Source organism: Choloepus didactylus, chromosome 8 (assembly GCF_015220235.1).
Source record: "Choloepus didactylus isolate mChoDid1 chromosome 8, mChoDid1.pri, whole genome shotgun sequence".
In the NCBI taxonomy this organism is placed as follows: Eukaryota; Metazoa; Chordata; class Mammalia; order Pilosa; family Megalonychidae; genus Choloepus; species Choloepus didactylus.
Window position 1 is genome coordinate 51697479 of NC_051314.1, and position 24900 is coordinate 51722378.

General features: G+C 34.9%; 1 protein-coding gene across 4 annotated transcripts in view; it reads right to left on the reverse strand.

The window, feature by feature from the left end:
- Window positions 1-24900, reverse strand: part of SYT1 (synaptotagmin 1) — a 649966-nt gene that overhangs the window by 436547 nt on the left and 188519 nt on the right. The window contains exon 3 of one of the 4 annotated variants that reach the window (XM_037847276.1): window positions 6447-6514. The exons of the other annotated variants lie outside the window; for them this stretch is intronic. The gene's annotated coding sequence lies outside the window, so the exon portion shown is untranslated. The remainder of the gene's footprint in view (window positions 1-6446; window positions 6515-24900) is intronic. 4 annotated transcript variants of the gene reach the window in all.

A 24900-nucleotide genomic window follows, 5' to 3' on the forward strand; every position in this document is an offset into this window, starting at 1 on the left:
TGGAAAGGGAGTCCTGTTGACATTGTATCATTTCATATCTGCTTAAAGAAGGAAGAAGCCTTCAAGGTGAGGAATCACAGAGGACCTCTCCCAGAGCAAACCTACATCTCACTGCATCCAAACCAAATTTCATCTCCCATACAAGATTTCCAACCAGCCTCCACTTTTCCTTCCTCCTTCACACTTTCCCTTCTTTACTCCCTGCAGACTTGTAGATGCTTGACAATTTTAAAAGAATGCTCATTCGGAATAGCAAAGGAGATATTTTTATTAGCACTATAGCAATAAAGTTACAATTTATTGATGCTATTTTATTATGTTCTGTAATTAACTCTTAACAAATGTCTTATAATCCTCATATGAAGCCTTTAAGATAGAATTTATTATTCCCATTTTTACAGAAGAAGACACTGACACTTATAGTGTCTCCCCAAGACAAACAGGCAGCAATTGGCAGAACCAGCTTCTTTGTCCAGTGGCTATGTTCTTAATCACAGAAAAGAATAATGCAATCCAAAATAATACGATGGCACCAATAAATAAATGCATAAATCTGAATGTTATAGCAGATCAAAATTAGCAGTAATTATTCAGACAGAAAAATCATTTGTTTTAAAGTCTTATTCACTTCAGACTCTAAATGATACTTTAAAACTACAAATGCTACTTCTCTAGTAACTCCAATTTCATCTCTTTTGTAAGTATACAATTATATTTCAGAATCATGTATGATGATAAAGTTTTTCTGAAAAAATAAAGCCTAATCTCAATACCTTCCAGTTCAAAGACTGATGAGTTTCTAGAAATAAGGGACTGAATTCTCACAAATAATTGCTAACATTAATATAGTGCCTACTATTAACCAGACATGGTTACCTAAACAAAGATATCACATCTTTAACTCATTTAATTATCACAAGTACCCAAGGAAGAAATTAAAACATAGTGATGTCGACTAATTTTCCCTAGTCTCATAGCTGATAAATGGTGGAGCTGGGATTTGAACCCAGAAAATGAGTTTCCAAGCAATGCTATCATGAGATAATAGAGGACTCTATCTACAATGTTGTAGGAAACTGGAACTTCCACCTTTAGTCATGAATTATTGATTAGCTTTATCTTTGTCATGTATAATAAAGATTGTGTGAAATCTTTCCCAAAGAAAGCTACAAAATTCTCAGTTACTTGATGAATAAAAACATAAAGTGATTTTGATAATGGTTAATAAGAACATCTTGTAAAGACTGTCTATTACTATAAGTAAATAGTACTGTTATTCTTTTTATGAAGTAAACATTCTGATATTTGTAATTACTCTAAAATGTAAACCACATGATGGCAGAAGCTATCTATGTTTTGGTCACACCTATATCTCTAGCACTTGGAGCAATGTATACAATAAGTACTCAGTAGCATTTGTTGAATAATGAATGAGGAATGAATAAAGGAATGAATTTCCAAAATCATACTAAAGAAAGTACTTGTGAGAGTAAGTCCAGATAATGTAGTACACATAACAATCTAAGAAGCAAATATTGTTAGCATCTGTTTTATTGTTACTTAATTTACAAACAAAATAAATGTAGTACTTTTCCTTTATGTGATCTATTATCCTTATGGCTATCATCCATTTTAATTTTGGTTCTACCTTTCTATCTAAAGATGGCTGTCTTTAATAATTAAATTCTTTTACTGTGGCTTAATTTTAGCACCTGAAGGACAAATTTATATGATGTAATCTAATGTTTATTAATAAGTAGTAAAGAAAAGCAATATCATATGTACATTAAGTATTTTGCATGGGCCGATGATATTTGAAAAATATCATTTTTCCGTACTCATCCCACCACCCAACCTGCTGTCATTCCTATACAAAAGTGACATATGCCTTGCCTTGATCAGTTGTGATGTGTTTAGTTAAGAGTGATATCTTGGAAAGAGGTAACAGGAAGACCAGAGTTCAAGCTGTAATTCTTCTGATTACTAATTAGGCTAACTTTTTAAGGTTTTTAATCTTCATTTTCATCATCTATAAAATCATGATAATATAGGAAGAGATCTTTGAGAATTAAATGAAATTTAATTCTATGCCTAGTAGAACACATGACAGAAAGTAAATGTCCAATAAATGTTCCTTTTCCTTAATTATATCTCTTTCTTTTATGCATGGTCCCTCTTAGACCTAGGTGTAAGAAAGCTGATCAGGAATAAAGGATAAATTATGAATTCAAGGAAAAGGGAATTTTTGGCAGGATGACCATTTTTGTGTAAGGCAGAAATCAATTAATAACTTGGGTCTCAAGAGCAACACACTCTTGTAAAATGATATATTGGGCTACCAAGGCAGTAAAGGCAAATTTTCACCCCAAAAAAAGTTCTCTTCATAGTCATATAACGTAAGGTTTTATATCACTGATTTAATAACCATAACTAACAATGAAATAGCACTACAAGGATCTTGATATATCTAATTTGATCTCAAGAGAACTTTGGAGAGTAGGTGGGAAGATATGTATTGCATCATCCAGATGAGAAAACAGAAAATCAGAATAAATGCCTAACGACTGCTATGGCAGATTGTAGGTATATATTATATTGTGCATTATTATTATCCAGCAATGTTGAGCTGTGTGATCTTGAATGGCATCACCTTCATCTTAGCTCTTGGGCTCTTCACTTTGAGAGGGGGAGTTGGATGTAGCCAAGAATAGAACTTGGATTCCTGAACTCTCCATACATAATTATTTCCACTATAAACATTATCTTGATGAGTTTTATATATATATATATGATTCTAGACAGGTAAAGTCTATGCAAAGAGTTATTTACATAAAATTTCATTGGAATTTGGATGAAAGAAGTTGTAAAATGTGGACAAGAGACATTTTGAACAGTTCTGGGACCCTCATTTTTTGTATAAGCACTTTTAGTCAACATGACAGATAGAAAAAATAGTGGGTGGTTAATTAGGCCAGAAATTGTGTTGGTTCTGCCGCTAGAATGAAAGCTTGGGTAAATGACTTAACCTATCTGGCCCTCTATAAATAAGAATATTAAATGAGATAATCTCTATAAAAGGATACTATCAGATTAGATAACCTGTAAATTTTCTCCTAGCTATGCAATACTGATACACCCATAGCCTCCCCTCCCCACTGGCTTAAACTTTTTGATTTCAGGGACTTGTTACTTTTCATTGGGGCAGTTTTGACTAAACGAAATGTGAGAGGTGTTTGCATATATATTCATTCTCTAATCAATCACAAAATATTTCCTTTGTCAAAACCTACTTTCATTAGGTAAGAACCAAAAACTTCCTGTTCTCTTTGTTGTGCTAGGAAGCTAGGTTGTTAATAATAGTCAAGTTTTTAGTTAGAACATCAATTCCCAGTAGTATTTAAAGAGGTTTAGCAAATCTAGGATAAGATGAATAGTTTCCAAGAAGGATGCCTGAACATCTGAATGTTTTTTTCAATGCATTCTCTTTGTTATTATTATTCAGTGTAATCAGAGTCTACGGAGAGCAGGCCCATGGAGTTCTTGAAAGTAACACTGAGTGCTCAGTGATAGAGAGGAAAATAACTATTTTAAAATAAAATTTTCACTGGCCTTTTCCCCTTAAATTTTCTGCACCTTTTTGTGAAATATAAATTCAGTGTGCTCTAATGATCTTTAAGAATGTTTTAATAAATTAACAAATTGTTCTTAAGCTATGGGTTTTGGGGCAAAATTGTAGGAGGCTTTATGGCATGTCATGCTGAAAATCTTTCCTTTAGAAGGCTTTAATTCAAATTCAAATTATGAAAATTCATTCATTATTCATTGGCTTGCAAATAAGCACATATTCTAGAGACAAAGATAAAAAAGGAGTCACTGTATTCTCTAGTGTCCTCACCTTGTAACATGCTTTATTCCATGTACTTACCACCCCTACCTCATGAACTCTTTGGAGGTTAAGACACTTATATTTAAATAATGTAATTTTAATTCAGAGTATTTCCCTTCAAAATAGTCCATAAAAATGTTTAGTAATAAAGAACACATTTTATTATAAGGGCAGATATTTTTTCTTGCATGTTATTTATGAGTAAGTATGTAGTTGTTCAGTAACAGACAATTAAAAGCTGAAAAGAAAAACAGTCCAAACTATAATAATATTCCAAGAAGAGGCACTATTTCTTGCTTGGAAGCATGTAAATTATTTTCTCTTGGAATATTCTAAATGAACAGGAGATCTCAGTATTTGAATGAGATTCTTCCAAAGTATGCTATACTGAATTCTATTTCAAATGCTATTATGAAAGTTACAGGTCAAATCAAAGAACTTACATGTCACACCTGACTAATAAGCCAAATAACTTATGCATAAATTAGACCAGAAAAGTAGCCATTGATGTTTTCCCACAGGAAATTACAGGAGGATTAAGAAATTGTGAGGGCATTAGGTAGGTATTATCTAGTTCTTGCATAAAGAGCTTAAAACAAATAAATCTGATTCTTCCATTTAAACATTAAACTTTTTTCTAATGAGTAATGTACAGAATTGAAATTATGTTTAAAAACTGAATTATAATAAAGAAAGTAAAGTTTAAGAGAGCCTAGGCTTCTTGTGGGACAATTGTTAGGTGCTGAGAAATGTTTATGCATTGACCAAATGACTTAGTTGACCCTGTTTGGTCAGTGAGATGATGAACCATGTCAAAAAGAAAATTGCTCGAAGAGCAATAAAATAAAGACCACATACACACACACACACACACACACACACACACATATATGTATATATATATAAAATAGGGGGAAATGGGTATGGGATGTTTTGGGTGTTCTTTTTTATTTCTATTTTTATTTTTTCTTTACTTTGGAGTAATGGAAATGTTCTAAAATTGACTATGGCAATGTATGCACAACTATATGATGATACTGTGAGTCATTGATTGTATACTTTGGATGGATTATATGGTGTGAATTTATCTCAATAAAATTGCATTTTAAAAAAGAAATTGCTCATTCACCAAAGATCTTGCAATTCAGATTGACAGGTTTTTAAAAAAATATAATAGGAATATCTGATTTTTAAAGTATTATTTTATCCTTAGAACTCTGTAAACATGTTCATAAACTGCTCTACTATCTCAAAAGAGAGCTTCATATAATGTGAGTTTATTTTTTTAAAGCAAGGAACAATTTTTCAAAGAGTGAAAATGTTGTAGTTCGGATTTTATAAATTGCTGACTTAAAAATTTAAAGTGTATGGTCATTTATAACTATGGCAAAAAATAAGGTATAGAGTGAATTGTGTAAAGTGAGGCTGCACATGAATAATACTCAGGCAGTTGAGCAAAGGAACATCCTTCTTTCCTTGCTGCTCTCACACGTCAATAAATACATAAAATAGGTTTAAGAGAAATTAAATTTATATCATAACCATGATAATGTATTTAATCATTGAAAATTATGATGCTGATTTATACATTAAGGTTTTATGGGGACTAGGAAATTTTATTAGGTAAGTGTAATTTATCTATATCCTAGAAAACTTATTTATGGGTTTCTATTTTTTATATCACTTACAAATACACCAAGATATAGATTTATCATTTTCTTTATTCACTACATTTAACTTTCATACTTCTGTCTGAAATTTTAGATATCTGAATTTGCAAAGTCATTTCAAAACACCTACAGTATTAAATGTGTTTCAATGGGGGTCATCCACATAGATTTTGCTTTTCCATCTACTATTTTCTTATTTCCGATATTCACATATTCAAAATTTGTAATTATTTGTATCTAGGAAGTCTTTACAATGCACCCAACTCCACCCTAAAGCATGTCATCAAGAATATATTTAATTTTGCTTAACAAAAACACATTAAGGAAAAATATTATCATTATCAAATAATAGCTAAATAAGAAAATTGATTTCATAATTAAGTTGTGAGATTATTAGAAAGATATACTAATGAGAGTAAGCTAAAGATTTTAAGACTGCAGATGTTTGCCAATCTGCAACCACGATTAGACTATAAACAGATAAATCAACTATATCGATTCAGTTTAAAATTTTGTTCAAAATTATTGCATTTTATATCATATACAGAAAAAATGAGGTGCCTGAACTGATGAAATTTTATTTATTTATTCTTTTGTTCTTCAGAATTTAAAATTATATGCTGTTAAAAGATAGGATGGCATCAACATAAACACTTTCTGCCCCATAGATGTATTACAAGGATTACCTTACCTCTTATTTAAGAGGATTATAGTATAAATGATTTATAGTTTACCCAGTAAACTGAAATTGAGTGTTAGAAGGTTCTAGTTGCTTTCTATGAAATTTCTTATTTTATAAAATAAAAAGGTGAATATTTCTATAAAAGAAATTTGTAGGATCTCATTTTATAGAAGTGCTATTATAATTATTATATCTTTAAAGTACTTACTGTTCTCTTAAGAATTCTGGGATAATTTTTCTTTATTTTCTTTCTTTCAGAATTCTTTTTTTTGTTTTCTAAAAGGAAAAACAGTTTGTACAGTGGTTATGTGACTTCTAGTGTAGACTCATACTACATAGTTCATTAGTACGACATAGTTCAGAATCATTTTGGATGGCCAAAAACATAGCTTTTAAATTTTTATTTTTAAAGATTTCTACTTAAAAATCTGACATATATATATCTTGCGATTTTAAAATTGGTTTGAAGAGCTACAGAAGATTCTGTGACTAATTTGTATACTGATTTTGTAAAAATTAAATCATGCTTCCTAAATAATGGTTTTATAATTTGAAAACTGGAATAATACTAATCTAGATAGACATTGTTTGAGGGAATATTATATTATTATATTCATTGAAAAAATAAATCATACAATTATTAGTCATTTAAGTACTGATATTTAAAATCAGTATGTTTATTATAAATCAATATTATAAATCTCATGTTACATTTGAATTTGATATTTTTCACTAAAGTTGTGAACACCTAAATATATTACACATATTTGTCTATTTTCTGAGTCTAATTAATGTCCAGATACAACCTAATCCTATTCTAGTACATAGCACAACACATGGAGTATATGCTTATTATTATTATTATTGAACTTGGAATTGAATGTTTGTTGATTTTTGTCAAAGCCAGTGCTTAGGTGCAGACATTTTTTTTAAAGCTATATCCAAAATTTTCAATAGATGCTTTTTAAAGATCTACACAGAGAAACACAAGTTTAAACTTGTGGAAGAATAATATAAACTTGTGGAAGAATATAAAGTTTAAAGATAAACATGAAATTTCCTCTTTACTTTCATTTCAAACTACGCAAATCTCCCAACAGAGTTTGAGAGTCACAGCACTCAGGTTCTAGGTTTCCCCACATCTCCTTCACATTTTGGGTGCTGTTATATTCCCTCTATCTTTTACAGTTTCAGATGTAATTTGTGGTCAAGAGATAATAGAGTAGAGAATTTCAGAGGTGAAACTTTTGATAGATGATGTGGATAGTTAGGAAACAAATCTATCACAAAGGGTGCATAATAAGAGGTAAAGAGAAGGTACCATCGAGTTAGGGCAGGCAGAGAGAATAACAACCCCTAGGAATAGAGGTGGGCAGGGGTGCTGTGATGTGATCGGGGCAGGAAACAACAGCTGCTTAGTATAAAATATGTTGATCAAGAAAGTTTACATACAAGAATAAAAGGAGGAGAAGTTGGCTCACCCCTTGAAAATATGTTTCAGCCCCCCACCTATCAAGCATCATTTTTTTAATTATAATTTTTTATTGTGGAATATAACATATATCCATAGTAGTGATAACTTTCCAAGTGGAGTTTAACAAGTAGTGAGCAAATTTCAAAGAATATTATGGGTTACAGTTCCACAGTTTCAGTTATTTCCTTATTGTGAAATATAACATATATGCAAAAAGGTAATAACTTTCAAAGTACAATTAACAAGTAGTTATGTAGGAAATTTCCAAAAATGTTATGATTTACAGTACCATAGTTGCAGTTATTTCCTTATTGTGAGATATAACATATATACAAAAAGGTGATAACTTTCAAATTACAATTTGACAAACAGCTATAGAGCAAATTTCAAAGAATGCTATGGGTTACAGTTTCGTCATTTCAGTTCTTTCCTTCTAGCTATTCCAATATCCCAGCAACTAAGAAAAAGAAAATTACATAGATATTCAGCATTCATAATCCTTTGTTAAATTCCATTTTGTCTGTTGCTACCCTTCCTCTAGTTTAATCACTTTGCCGATCTTCAGGGATTTCTAGGCAGTGACCACCCTAACTTGTTCATGTTGAAAAGGGGTGTTGACATTATGGGGAAAGGAGACAAATCTGGTTGATGTTCTTGAAGATGCTATTGCATCTGGGTTTCGGGACTTAGCTGGATAGGAGCTCTCTGGAGGATTTAGGTTTCTGAAGAATAAACTTTGTGAGTGAAACTTTTATGGAGTCTCAGATAGGGATCAGGTATTCTTTAGGGTTTTCAGGACAACTGTTGACTTGGGCTTATCATACTGTGGCCATTTGGCATATCTAGCCGAAGCTTGCAAAGGAGTAACCTCCAGGACAGCCTCTCGATTCTAATTGAAATTAGAATCTTAGCCACTAAAACCTTATTTTGTTGCCTTTCTTTTCCCCCTTTTGGTCAAAAAGGCATTCTCAACCCCTTGATGCCAGGGTCAAGCTCATTCCTGGAATCTGTGTCCCACATTGCCAGGGAGACTCATTCACCTGGGGGGTCCTGTCCCACATTGGGAGGAGGGTGATGAATTTATTTGCAGAGTTGGGCTTAGAAAGAGAAAGTCCACATTTGAAGAAGAAAAGAGGTTCTCTGAAGGTGACTCACAGGCATAATTATAGGAAAGGCTTAGCCTCCCCTTTACAACCATAAGTTTCATAAGAGCAAGCCTCAAGATCGAGGGCTTGACTTATAAAGTAGGGGTTCCTAAATTCACATAGCATATGTTCTGTCCACAACAATTCATCCCTATCTCACATTATCGTCACTTAATTGTACAAAATCCTCATCATTTTCCATTTTATGAAATTCTCATGACCCCAAACACCCGACAGCTCTTTTCAGTCAGACATCATTTTGAATCCAAGCCTGATCTGTAGCTTCAGCTTCAAAACCCTGATCAGAAATCTTCCTGATTTTATTCTTTTCCTCCTACAAAGTAGTTACCTAGAGAAAACTGCTTATGATTACGTTACAGACCAAGATTAGAAATAATGTATATCTTATTAAAGAAAAAACCTTTCTGAAGTGGTTGGTTGTTAAAGAGTAAAAAATAATTATATATCCCATTATATTTAATATAATATAAATAACATGTCATATAGTATATATAATAGATATATATTATAAGCCTATCAGGTGCTAGAAGAAAAATAATTGCACATTATTGCATGAAAAAGTAGGTTTCAGTTTAGGGAGGAGTAAAATTAAATCCTTCCCAAGGGTCAATATCAGGAATTGCTTTCATGTAATAAAGATGTCAAGAATTTCTGATTTGGTTTCACATGTTAGCAACTTATAAAACAAAAGTTTTGCAGTACTAGAGGCAAGTACCTTAATACATAAGTTCTCATTATTTTTATTGCAAAAAAAAAATTTAGGTAGAATGAAAACCAAGAAGGATGAAATATTTAAAAATAGGTTTATAAGAACCATGCTACTCTGTTTTTAAGAGTTCTCACAGTGTCCATTTTCAACAGACCTACAGAAATTTAATGCCAGCAGCTTTAGCTATTGGCTCATGTAGGTACTCATTGGAAAAGATCTGAAGTGACAGCTATATTTCTGAAGCTTCATTTACTGCATCTGTTCAATAGTTAAGCCTCCAAGGTCTGCTTTCCTTTTAGTTCTACTTGAAACTCAACTGTGTTCTAGTAAAATCCATTAGAAAGAGCAATGTAAAAATGCTCTTAGATATGCCAGGCTGCCTATTAAATATGACTTTGAGCCACAATCAATTTTAGATAAGACTTCTATAGATAGATTCAGTATACTGACACTTTTTTTCTTAAAACAAAAAAATATAGAAAAACACATTAAAGTAAACAGACTGACATAAAGCTCTTCCTGAGAAATATGAGGAAAAAAACCTGTTAGAGAAAACAAAGGCTTTCCACTCAAAAAATGAGAATAGTCGAATACATATATATATATATATATCCGTACACATATGTACATTATTACTTACCAAGGGGCAGACTTCCCAAAGGGATGCAGTGAAAGGATTAAACAGTTTTTGTGACTTATTGAACCATCTGCAGGGATTTGATTTCATTTTGCTTTTGCATACAGATCCATCACAAGGATGAATGGGCAAGCCTGTTTTACTGTAGGGGACAAAAAACGATTTTATTTTTAATCTATGCGCTGAATATGAATGTGCACAGTGTTTTTCTGGTTGCTACTTGTATAAGCACCTTCCCTTTATTTTAGAGAAAAAGAGTGAAAATAGCACAGGGTTATTTTGCAACTTCTGTCATCTATTTGGTTTTTCAGTAATGAAACAACTATCAGTTAAGACTGACTCAGACATTTTCCTGGTATCCAGGCATGGTACTTTTGTCTTTATATAGCACTTTAAAAAAATAACACAAGTCTATTTAGTTTGGTTTATATATTTTTCATAAAAGAGTATGTGCACTCATAGTCAATAAAGCTGATGCCTCTTCAATGCTCTTTTGATCCAGTTTTAGATCCAGGCCTGACATGGAGTAGAAAGCAAATTATCTGAGGTATAGGAATTACTGTTGCTTCAATAGCAGTTAGAAAGCAAACTGCTGATAACTTGCAGCCCTAAATATGATTCTATTTACAGAATTAAGCAAAATACTTCATGCTTTAGGCATTATAAATACTATAAATAGTTCACTTTTCTGTTTTTTTTTTTTTTTTTTGGAGGCAACTATTTGTATTCATTTTAAAATTAGATATTTAAAAGTGCACAGTTGAAAGTTTTTTTTAAGAGAAATTCTTTTCAAGGATGACAAATAACTGATTATTTATATCTAAACTTTGCTTTTAAACATATCAAGCATTTAATTTTGATGAAAATATTGATTTTAACTGAGACTTCATTAACACAGCACTGTGTAAAGATTTGTTAGGGTTGGTTTTAGAATGTGCACGGTGAAACCTTTCAACATGGCTACTTACGAATATTATCCCACTAGCCCCAGGGGCACTGTAACGACAACAGAGTCTCAATTCTTAGGTTTTCTAAGTTTTAAAACCATAAAATATTGATGAACTAACAGTTCTCTCTCTTGGACCCTCTTTGATTATAATGCCAGAATTTGTGGCTAGAACATGGTTTTGAGGTGGATGTGCCATTTCCTCAACTAAGGGATTTTGTTAGATATCTTTTGGTTTAAATTCTTATTCTTGGCACAGCAGACAGCAAAAAGAGATTACTTTTAAAACAGACACTATCCAAGTCATTACTGACTGAATGTAAACTTTTTTTTTTTAGATTGAGATTGTTCAGATGCCATACAACTATCCAAAGATCCAAAGTGTACAATCAATTGCCCACAGCACCACCATACAGCTGTGTATCCATCAACACAATTATTTTTTTTTCAATTTTTAGAACATTTTCACTACTCCAGAAAAGAGACACAGACAAAAAAAAGGAAACTCACATCCTCCCATACCCCTAACCACACCCCCCCCCCATTATTGATTCATAGTTTTGGTATAGTACATCTGTTACTGTTGATGAAAGAATGTTAAAATACTACTAACTGTAGTATATAGCTTACAATAGGTATATATTTTTTCCCTATACACCTCTCTATTATTAACCTCTAGTTATAGTGACATACATTTGTTCTAGTTAGTGAGAGAGATTTCTAACATTTGTACAGTTAATCACAGACATTGCCCACCACAAGATTCACTGTTTTATACATTCCCATCTTTTAACCTCCAACTTTCCTTCTGGTGACATGCATGACTCTGCGTTTACCCTTTCCACCACCTTCACACAACTTTTAGCACCATTAGTTATTCTCATTACATGCTACCATCACTCCTGTCCATTTCCAAATATTTAAGTTCACCCTAGTTGAGCACTCTGCTCATAACAAGCAACCGCTCCCCATTCTTTAGCCTCATTCTATATCCTGGTAGCTTATATTTCATGTCTATGAGTTTACATTTTATAATTAGTTCATATCAGTGAAACCCTGAAATATTTGCCTTTATGTGTCTGTCTTATTTCACTCAATATAGTGCCCTCAAGTTTTCTTCATCAAACCATTTCTTTTAAGATGGTTTTGTTCAAACACTATACATTCTGTCCTAAGTAAACAGTTGTTAGTTCCCTGTATAGTCACGTATTTATGTATTGAGCACCATCGCCACTCTCTATATAAGGACATTTCTTCCACAAAGACAGAGGAAGAGTCAAAGAAGGCAGAGAGGCAAAAGAAAAAGGCAAGAGAAAGAGAGAAAAACAAACAAACAAAAAAACTTGATTGCTAGAAGGTGACAAAAGGAAAGATAGCATTAACCAAAAGTAGAATAAAGAGTCAGACAACATCACCAATGCCAGGAGTCCCATACCCTTCCCCTATTCCCCAGCCCCCCACATGCATTTAGCTTTGGTATATTGCTTTGGTTACATTAAAGGAAGCATAATACAATGTTTCTGTTAATTCTAGCCTCTAGTTTGCATTGATTGTATTTTCCCCTGAGTCCCACCCTATTTTTAACACCTTGCAATGTTGACATTCATTTGTTCTACCTCATGTAAAAACGTATTTGTACCTTTTATTACAATCGCTGAGCATCCTAGGTTTCCCTGAGTTACACAGTCCCAGTCTTTATCATTCATCTTTCGTTCTGGTGTCCCACATGATCCCATCTTTCCTCTTTCAACCATACTCACAGTCATCTTTGTTCAGTGTACTTACATTGCTACTATCTCCCAAAATTGTATTCCAAACTTCTCACTCCTGTCTTTTCCTTTCTGTCTGCAGTGCTTCCTTTAGTGTTTCCTATAGAGCAGGTTTCTTGTTCACAAACTCGGTCACTGTCTGTCTGTCAGAGAATATTTTAAGCTTTCTCTCATATCTGAAGGATAGTTTTGCCGGATATAGGATTCTTGGTTGGTGGTTTTTCTCTTTCAGTATCTTAAAAATATCATACCACTTCTTTCTTGCCTCCATGGTTTCTATTGAGAAATCCACACATAGTCTTATCAAGCTTCCTTTGTATGTGATAGATCGTTTCTCTCTTGCTGCTCTCAGGATTCTCTCATTATCTTTGATGTTTGCTAATCTGATTATTAAGTGTCTTGGCATAGCCCTATTCAGATCTATTCTGTTTGGGGCACGCTGAGCTTCTTGGATCCGTAATTTTCTGCCTTTCATAAGAGATGGGAAATTTTCATTGATTATTTCCTCTATTATTACTTCTGCCCCTTTTCCCTTCTCTTCTCCTTCTGGGACACCAATGACACGTACATTCTTGCTTTTTGTTTTGTCCTTAAGTTCCCAGAGATGTTGCTCATATTTTTCCATTCTTTTCTCTATCTTTTCTTTTGTGTGTAGGCTTTCAGGTGCCTTGTTCTCCAGTTCCTGAGTGTTTTCTTCTGCCTCTTGAAATCTGCTGTTGTATGTTTCCATTGTGTCTTCCATCTCTTGTGTTGTGCCTTTTGTTTCCATTAGATTTCGCCATTTGGTTTTTTGAACTTTCAATTTCTACCTTATGTACATCCTGTGTTTTCATTATACGGTTCAGCTTTTTCGCCATATCTTCCCTAAACTTTTTGAATTGACTTATTATTAGTTGTTTCAATGCCTGCATCATGGTTGAAGTGCAAGTTTGTACCCCTGACCGGGCCATAATCTTATTTTTCTTGGTGTAGGTTGTAGTTTTCTGTTGTCTAGGCATGGTTTCCTTGGTTACCCCAATCAGGCCTCCCCAGACTTGAATGGGCTAAGGTCCCAGAAGGAAGAAATATTCAGTATCTGGTTTCCCTGAGGGTATATCTTAGAAAATTGGCATACCCTCTGATGCCTCCAGTCACTGTGCTTTTCTGTCCAGCAGGTGGCATCTGTTAGCCTATAATTCTTGACTGGTATAAGGAGTGTCTCTTTCTCCCCAAGTTCTGAATGAAAGGCAGGTAGTAGAGCTGGGCCCCATTCCTTTCCTCTTAGAGAAGATATACTCCCTAGGGGGAGGTCATTAGCATTTCAATGGTCTCTCTCTGCCTGTATTATACCCTTGTCTGGGTCACAGAACTGGGAACTGAAAATAGCTGAGGCTTTCTCCACTGAGTTGAAAAAGGAACAGAGCTAGTCCAAGGCGACCCTCCGGCTCTCCAGGGTCAGTCGTCACCTGAAGCCTCTGTCTACTTGTTGGGGATTTGTACCTCATAGTGAGCAGTTCACACTCGCTAATTAAAATCCCAGTTGGAGCTCAGCTGAGCTGTATTTGCTTGGTGGGAGAAAGCTTCTCTCTGGCACCACGAGGCTTTGTAGCTCAGGCTGTGGGGAGAGGGTCTCCTGATTTGGATTCACAGTTTTTACTTACATGTGTGATCTCGGGCATTCCTCCCAATTCAGGTTGGTGTATGATGAGTGGACACTCATGTTTGTCCCCCTGCAGTTATTCCAGATTATTTACTAGTTGTTTCTGTTTTTTTTCAGTTGTTCCAGGGGGACTACTTAGCTTCCAATCCTCTCTATGCTGCCATCTTAGATCCTCCTCCTGAATGTAAACTTTTAAATGCAAAAATAAAGCATGGTATGGCAACTAAATGATTCTGGATTTGATCCTGAACCAATGGGAAAAACAATTAGCTATTAAGAGTATTAGTGGGACAGTGGGTGAAATTTGAATATGGACTGTGAATTAGATAATTATATTGTCAGTGGTAAATTGCCTGTGTTCTGTAGCTGTTCTGTGTAATGCAAGAGAATATCCTCATTCTTAGGAAACACATTGAAATATATGCAAAGTATTTAGGAGGGGGAGTACCATGTCTCCAACTTGCTCTCAAATAATTCAGAAAAAGACACTTAAAGTATACGTGTGTGTGTGTGTGTGTGTGTGTGTGTGTGTGTGTGTGTGTGTGTTGAGAGAGAATGATCAAAGACAGAGGATAAAATGTAAACAATTGTGAATCTAGGTAAAGGGTATATGGAAATTTCTTGTACTATTCTTGCAATTTTTTTGAGGGTATGAAATTAGTACAAAACAAAACACCACCAAGAAACAGACTACAACACTATCTCTAAAAAAATACAGATAAAAATAAAAAATAAAGTGCTATTTTTCAATTATCTCTACAAAATATTACACTCTATTATAGCTATTTTTGTTTTAGCCATTAAATGCTAGATTGTTTTATTCAGTCCATAACTGTAAAAGATAGTGAAGTTTATCTGGATAACTATTAAAGTATTAGGCAATAGATGAAAAAAATTCATCAAGCAACAGAGTAAACAAACAAATTGTGTCAGTTTGAATATATTGTGTCCCCCAAACACCATTATCTTTGATGTAATCTTGTGTGGGCAGATGTTATCAGTGTTGATTAGATTGTAATTCTTTGAGTGTTTCTGTGGAGATGCGCCTCACCCAACTGTGGGTGATGACTCTAATTGGATAATTTCCATGGAGTGTTGGCCCACCCATTGGGTGGGTCTTGATCAGTGGAGCCATATAAATGAGCTGATGTGCAGAGGGAACTCAGTGCAGCTGTGAGTGACATTTTGAAGAGGAGCTACAGCCAAGAGGGACAATTTGAAGAATTCACAGGAATTGCGAGAGGAGCTGCAGATGATGGGACAGTTTCAAGACAGCCATTGAAGGCAGAATTTTGCTCCGGAGAAGCTGTGAGAGGAAAAATGCCCCAAGAGCAACTAAGAGTGACTTTTTGAGCAACTGCAGCCTAGAGAGGAACTTCCTGGGAGAAAGCCATTTTGAAACCAGAACTTTGGGGCAGATGCCAGCCATGTGCCTTCCCAGCTAACAGAGGTTTTCCGGACGCCATTGGCCATCCTCCAGTGAAGGTACCCTATTGCTGATGTGTTACCTTGAACACTTTATGGCCTTAAGACTGTAACTGTGCAACCAAATAAACCCCCTTTTATAAAAGCCAATCCATTTCTGGTGTTTTGCATTCTAGCAGCATTAGCAAACTAGAACACAAATGTTCTCTAAATAATTGCAATCACATTAGGCACCTATGATGTTGTGCATGGGGAGGGGGAGTGTATGAAAAGTGACAGCACAGAATATGGACTTCCCTTGAAATGAAGGTAGAAAGCAAAAAGATTGTACCTCATATCTAGGGCAAAGAACTTTCCCATCTTTTCACTTCGGTGTCTAACCATTGACAGCCATTTAAGAGGCTTCAGTCTTCACGTCTCTCCTCAGCATGATGGAAATAAATGTTTACCAATAAAGATTTAAAAGAGCAGTGTCGGGGGATAAAGAACGTCTCATTCTTCTGTCTTGATGCTTTATAACACAAATCAACACTTACTAAAACATTTGTTGGCAGTCGTAGTTACAATAATCATATTCTGGGTTCAACCATGTTTAACATTTTCATTATACTCAAAATAATTACTTTAGAATGGGGGGATAATAGTGAGGCAGAATGACACTAAGCAGGAGAGCCAGTTTGTACCTTGAAAAGGAAGATGGAAATTAATTAAAGGAGAAACCTGGGGAAGTTAATTGGGACTGAGTAAAGATAAGAGCACTATCAAAGCATGAAGAAATAAAACTATTTGGAAAAAAAGGTATAGGAGAAAGTCACAATGAGCTATGTCCTTGACGGAGAATACTGCAGACATATGAGCGGCAGAAGCAGAATTTTGCCTATGGGGACCACTGCTGGCTTCCAGCCCCTAGAATAGTGCCTGCCATATAAATAAATGTTTGTTGAATGAATGGAATTGTATATTGACAAAAGTAAAATTTAGTGTCATGTTATTAATCTTAGTACTGACTCTACCTCTATCAATTGTGTGACCTTAGGCAAATTGCTTAATCTATTTTGACCTCAATTTCATCAGCTGTGAAATAAGAGTGGAAAAGGTGATTCTCCAAGGTGCCATGATGTTCTAAATAACTCTTTATACAGTTCCGTTTATTCAAGTGGGCAATTGTGAACATTTTGTAGATGAGAACAGCCTGATGTGAGTTTTCTATGAAAAAGTGAATAAAAGAACAATGCACTGATTCAAGCAATGGAGAACAAGTCCTTTTGAAAGCAGCTTTGATATGGAAGGAAATATAAAAGGTGATTTACAGTTTTTGTGTGTTTGAAGTCACATTTACCTGCACTATTGATACAGGTGTGCAGACACAGAAATCTTTATCTGATGCTTTTATTATAATCAGAGTGATTCCACACACTCCTTGCTTCCACATGTAGAGTCCCCAAGTGAACAGAAATGGAGAGTGTTCAAAAGAAGCCATAACATAGAAAGAGCTTATGTAAACTTTTTTTTTTTTTTACCATAAGGTTATAGAATTGAGACTGTCCATCTTAGAGAAGAGAAAGCTGAAGAAACTTTTAGGATCTATATTTAATTCCATGAAGAGCTATTTAATTCAAGACCCAGCTGCACATTTGCTGACACCTTCATGAAGCCTTCCATAATCAACATTGGCTTCCTCATGCATTTTCTTTTCTACAAACTTGTAGTGCACTTGCATTCTGTAACCCACAATTTAGCAATTACTTATATATGATCTCATTATTTTCCTCAGTTTCATTTATGCTAGTTTTAACTTTACAAGTAGAGGTGGCTTTTGCCATATATTTGTGCTTCTTACAATAAGATGGCACACTCATCAGTTGATGGAGATGTGCAGAGTATACCCTGGGTTCAGAAAATGTATAGGAATGTTTATTGGCAGCTGCCATAAAAGAATGGGAAATTTTGAGTTGCATATATGTTACTACAATAAAAAGTTTTAAGAAATTGACTTAGTCTTCAAGCCTGGTTGGTGACCCTGGGACTTCTGTGGTTCCCCTAAACTGTCTTTATTCTCATTGTCCTATTCTTCTGTGGTTCCCCTAAATTGTCTTTATTCTCATTGTCCTATCCTTCCAGATTTTGGGAAGAAAGGATACGGAGCTTGTCATGTGGAGTCAAAGGTACATAGTTCATTAGTGAAATGTCTATTCAAACAGCGTTATAGGAACCAGAAGCTTTGGCTTGAAATAAGCTTTGAACTGATCCACTGCAGAGTGAGAAGGGGCCACTTTCTAATTTCTAACAGAACAAAGCAGAATGTCTTCCATGATTCTATTGTTCAATTCAACACTGCGGTGCCAATACCCCTTTAAGAAAGCTGGAGGGGCAGTGGAGGTAGAATTAGGGCAGAAAGTGGTGGGTAAAGGGAGAGAGAATACACAAGAGGAGGAAGGCAGGAAGGAGAGAACACAAAAGAACTGGCCTATTTTCAGAGGGTTTTGATTTCTTTAAGGAGTTTGTTACTCAACAGAGACTGAAGAATATTTAGATAAAGTAGATACTTATATAATTGCTGGCTTTATACAAAGGAGAAGCCAACCAAATATCTTTACAAAGAGCTCCTAGGTAGATGTGTAACTTATGCACATTTCCTAACAGAACAGAAGATATTGGTTAAGTGACAAGAAATGAAAATTAGTTGACTCAGTTTTCCCAACTTTTGGTGGGGTTGTCTGGAGAGTGGGGCAGCAATTCTCTATACACCTTTCAGGGTGAAAGAGAGAAAAATAATTAATTTGAACTTGCTTTGCTGCAAATTCACACCCAGAGGCGAAGTGTCATTACATAAATAAGTGAGATGTTGGGATTTGGCAAGAGAACTTTATAGTTCTATGCTGATCAGGTCAATCTCAGTGCTTTGCTGTACTGAACTTGGGTTAGCACCAAACCCCATGATATAATCATGGGACAGTGCCATGCTGAAAGTTCAAGGCCCAGTAGGACAAAACTGTAGCCTAGAGGAAGTGGTCTTCAGTCTCCCAGCCTCTTTATTGTATGTCCATATGGGGAACAATTTTAGAAAAAAAAATAGAATATAAGGAATTTCTCATGTTAGATTTGACCTCAGGTAAACACCTTCTTCCTTCTGTCTTTGTTTAAGATACTAGCCTATGGATAACTAAAAAAGGTGTGCAATTATACATAGCAATACAGATTGGTTCACAGATAGCCTGACCTTTACATTTATATGAAAACTACCTTCTTCAAAGATTAATTGTAGAAGTTTATACATACCTATTTTGGGAGAAGCACCATGGTTTTAAAAAATAATTATAACTGCTGTTTAATGGGCCTCTTTCAGTAGATTGCATATGTTTATCACATTCATCTTCACAAGAACATAGTGAAGTAGGTGCTACATTTCTTATTTACATATGAGCAAATTCAGCTCACAACTTCTTTGGAGTTATTAAGTGGAAGAACCAAGATCTAAATTCAGGTCTGTCTGTATTTTAATTTTTTTTTTTTTTTTTTTTTTTTTTTTTTTTTTTTTTACCCAGTGTTCTTTTTTACTTCAATTGCTCTTCTTCACTCCAATCATCAATCCCGTCACTCTTGTGTGCGTGCCAATGAAGGCGCCAGGGACCGACCCGGGTGATGAATGCACAACCATGCAATGGTACCGCGAACAATCGAAAGCACGACTTGCTCTGTATGACTGCGTGGCATACGAATATATCTCAATAAAATGAAGATTAAAAAAAAAAAAAGACATAATGCTGAGCAAAATAAGCCAGGCACAAAAAGAGAGACATTGTATGCTACCACCAATGTGAATTCTGTGAAAAATGTACAATGTTTTATACTGTAGAATGTAGGGGACCTAGAGATACCAATTAGGGTAGGGGGGATGATAATCTAATAAGAACAGATAAACTATGGAGGGTAATCTCAATGTTATGGGAATGCTCAGGAATGATCATGGTTCGTAAACTTCCTTGGATATAGTAAGATCATGTTGGAAGCAACAGAGTTATTTTAGTTTTTTTTTTTCTCTTATTCCTTTGTTTTCTTAGGGGTTGTTAATTTTCTTGGGGTATGGTAGGAACATGTTGGAAGCAATGTAGCTATTTTAGATTATTTGTTTTTCTTACTCCTCTGTTTGGACATGGTTTATTAATTTTCTTGGGGTATGGTAGGAACATATTGGAAGCAAAGCAGTCACCCTAGGTTATTTGTTTTCCTTAATCCATTGCTTTGTTTGAAATGTTGTGGGGTTTTTTTGGTTGTTGTTTGCCTGTTTGTTTTTAATTTTTTGATAAACAAAGTTAAAAAATTGAAAAAAAAATCAGTAGAAAAATGGGAGTAAAAACTAAATGACAAATAGGGTGGGATGGGGGGATGGTTTGGGTATTCTCTTTTCACTTTTATTTTTTATTCTTATTCTGATTCTTTCTGATGTAAGGAAAATGTTCAGAAATAGATTGTGGTGATGAACGCATAACTATATGTTCATACTGTGAACAGTTGATTGTATACCATGGATGACTGTATGGTTTGTGAATATATTTCAATAAAACTGAATTAAAAAAAAAAAAATCACTGAGGTTTTAAGTCTGGGTCTTAGAAAAGCTGATGCTATCATCTGACATAAAGCCACAGAAGAGGAAGTTGTTTTTGAAGATGATGATGTGTTCTGTTTAAGACTTGCTGAGTTCGAGGGATTTAACCGGTTAACTGTTGAGCCCCAGAGTCACTCTGCGTGGGTTGGACTCCCGGCTCCACTGATTAGTTCTGTGAACTGGAACAGGTCCTTGTGCCTCCCGTCTGTAAAATGGGGAAACAGTACCTTCCTTCTAGGTTTGCTGGGAGGATTAGATGAGCTGAGAATACACGTGAAGCCTTCAGAACAGCGCCTGGCACACAGAGAAGAGCCAGTTGAAACTGCAGCTACTTTATCTTCCCAGAGAACATAAATAAAAGTTCCAAGGCACCTTCCCTTCTGGCCTCCACATTCCAGGAGGAGTCACCTGCCCTGTGTGGGTGGTGACACTCCTAGACAGTCTGTAATTAGTCTGTATCTCCATGACAAATCTTCTCTGTCTTTTGGTTCACAGCGCTAGAAACTGCCAACGCGCGAAGAGAGAATTTGTGGGAAGTCCAGGGTCCCACCTACGTCCTACCTAAGTAGAGAACTCTGAGCTGGACAGTTGTAACAAGATGTCTGCGGTCACGTGACCCGCCATCCCCTCGGCTTGGAGCCTCTCTTTGCCTAGTTCCGACTTCGGGAAAGCTACACGAGGAAGAGCGAAGGCTGCTTAGAACAGAGAAATCTCACGATACCCGGGGACTGAGACAGAAAGAAAGGAGAGGAAGAGCGCTAGAAAGAAAGGAAGAGCTGTATTTGAATTTTATTCTTTTCTTTCAACAAGGTCTCTAGAGTGTTGGGATGGACTTACAGAAGGTAGACAATGTATTTCCAGCCATTCCTCTAATACTTATTAGATATGTCAACTTGAAGTAATTCAAACAGGTTTTCTGCATTTTAATTTCCTCATCTGTAAAATGGAAATAATATGATACTTCCCTGAAGGAAAAATATAATGGTACTAGCTGATTTATTGAGTTCTCTTTGATTTCTAAAACTAATAGATGTATCTATTCTTAAAAAGACAAAGAGTTTTAATTAAAAAAAAAAAAAAAAAGGCTTTCCAAGGAATGTTCAACATGCAACGTTCTTTAAAATCATCAGTTCTCCTGGAGCTTTATTGGAAGAGCAGGGATCCTTACATTAAACAAAAGATTCCAAAATCAACACAACCAGTTCATCTACAACTGACGATTTGTGGTATTGACAGCAAGATATATTTATAAGAAGCATAAAAAGTTTGTCATACTATTTTTAACTTGAAAACATTTGTTTCAGAATTATATATAATTCTGCATATATATATATATATATATATATATATACACACACACACACACACACACACACATATAAAATGCAGAAATACAGTCATGTGGTCATAGGGGTCTCTGCATACATATATTTTTCTTTAGAGTTTATAAAATATTGGTAAAACTCTATGTTAAGAGATAATACCAAAGATATAACATGAAAGATGTTATTTGATGACTTAAAAAACCACAAGATCAACTCTTAAATGAACAGCATTTCCTTAATTCTAAAAACCCAGTAAAATTTTAAAAATTCATTTTGATAAAAAAAAAATCATAAAAGCTAGTCCTTAGGATTTCTGGTGAACAAAGATGGTCCCATAAGAAACTCCACCTACAGAATTGTTGAACTGGCAAAAACGGGCAGAGCCATCTTCCTCAAAACTCTGAAAATCAGTTACAGAGTTGGAATAATCGGGCAAGTGCTGAATCAAGAAAAGGCAGCTGTAAAAACAGTAGGAAAAGCTTCTGTCACCTTTGCTGGCCACTCTCCCAACCCATTCTGGTGTGGTGTGGCACCAGCCTGTTCTCCCATTGTAGGTCCCTGGCCATGTTCTGGAGGGAGCAGTGTAACTGTAGGTGCATATTAGGGTGCTTGTATGTCTGTGCCAATTAACATGTGGCAGGCCTAAAAGTCTGAAATGGGAAATTTGTGTTGGACTCACATTCTCAGCAATGCTCTACAAGCAAAAGTAGCTACTAGGACAGCTAAAGTAGTGTGTGAACAATTAAGTCAAAGTGGCCTGAAGCAAAGTATTACCTGCTTTAAGTCATACAATAGAGCCCACAAGAGAGGGACAAAGTCTATCTCATAAGGAGTAGAGGGGGCATTCAAATTCCTATAAAGGGGCGATTTCTAAGGCCATGAACAAGCCCAACACCAGGACAAGACACAGGCTCAGAAAAGACAGTTTACATTCACCTTGGATTGATCTTCTTGAAGAAGAAGAAGAGCATCAACCAATGCAGAACCAATTTGCTAAGACTGTTAAAGACGTTTTTTTTTTTTGCATTGGTTTGTTTTTATTAGCTCCTGGAACTCAAGGAAATCTCTGTCATATCACTATGTGGATACAAATTAAAAAAACAGACAGATTCAAGACTGAAATCCAGCATTAACACTTTAAATTATGATACTCTTCAGCATGCAACAAATGATTATAAGACAAAAAAAGAAACAAGAAATGATGGTCCTTCATTTGATGGTCCGAAGGAACAAGATGTAAATCCAGGAACCATCATTGAACAGGACCAGGCTTTAGATACTGGAAAAAGATTTTATAAAATGATCCTCAATGCGCTCAAGAAGGTAGAGTAAAATCTGGCGAGAGAACTAAAGGATATCAGGAAAACAATGAATAAACAGTATTAAAATTTCCAATAAGGAGCTAGAAATTTTAAAAAGGAGCCCAGCAGAGTTACTGCAGTTGAAGACCACAATAACTGAAATGGAAAATCCCCTAGAGGATTTTAACAGCAAATTGTAGCAGGCAGAAGAAATACTCAGTAAACCTGAAGACAAGACAATTGAAATGATTCATACTGAGGAGCAGAAAGAGAAAAGAATTTAAAAACGCAGAGCCTGAGAGTCCTGTGGGAGAGATTATATTCAATATGGGAGTCTCAGAAAGAGAAGAAGTAGAAGGAGGAACACAAGAATTATTCAAAGAAATAATGGCAAAAAACTTCCTAAATTGAATGAAAGGCATAAATATGAATATTCAAGTCCAACGAAACCAAGACAGGATAAACTCAAAGAGAACCATGCTCAGACTAAAGTAATCAAACTGTTGAATGCCAAGGACAAGGAGAGAGTTCAGAAGGCTGCAAGAGAAAAGTAATTTGTTACTTATAAGGGAGTCTCAATAAAATTAAGTGCTGATTTCTCTCAGAATCCATTGAGGCAAGAAGGCAGTGGAACAAAATATGTAAAATACTGAAGGAAATCAGTTGCCAACCAAGAATTTTTTTATCCGGTGAGAATTTGTTTCAAAATTGAGGGAGAAATGAAGAGATTCCCAGGAGAACAAAAGCTGAAGGAGTTCACAACCACTAGACCTGTCCTACAAGCAATGCTATAGGGAATTCATCAGACTGAAAGGAAAGGACACAAGACAGTTGACTGAGGCAGCATAAAGAAATAAAGACCTCTGGTTAAGGTAATCAAATGTGTAATTACAAATGCCAGTACTATTGTATTGTATTTCAGACGGGGTGGGGGTTAGAAGGGAGAGGATGTATCTCCACTTTGTACTTCTTACAGATTCTAAAATGCAAATGCATAAATAATAATGGTAAATGTAAAGTTTTAGACAAACAATGTATAAAGATATAATTTGTAATAAGTACAATAAAAAGGTGGGGTAATGGAACAGTATATGTACAGTGTTTGTGTATGGTATTGACATTAAATTGGTATCAAATCAAATGTGATGTTATAGAGTCAGTGTGTTAAATTTAAACCCCATGGTGACCACAAAAAAAATATATGAAATGGTACACTAAAAAAAAAATCAAAGAAAAATGAATGTATGTATTAACAGAAAAATTGAGTGACAAAAAGTCTAAGATTTACAAAGACCAAACAGCAAAATAGAAGAAGAAAGTACTGCATCATAAGCAGTTACTTTGATATAAATGGATTAAACTCTCCAGTCAAAAGGCAGAGATTGGTAGAATGGATTAAAAGCATGACATAACTATATGCTGTCTATAAGAGACTTACCTTGAATTCAAAGATGCCAATAGGTTGAAAGTGAAAGGATTAAAAAAAATTGTACCATGAAAACCCTTCAAAAAGAGAGCTTAGGGTAGCAATTATAACATCAGATAAAATAGACTTTAAGTCAAAAACTGTTGCAGGGCAAAGAATGTCACTCTATTCAGATAAAGGGGTCGATTCAACAAGAAGACATAACAATTAATATATGCACCTAATGTCAGAGTCCCAA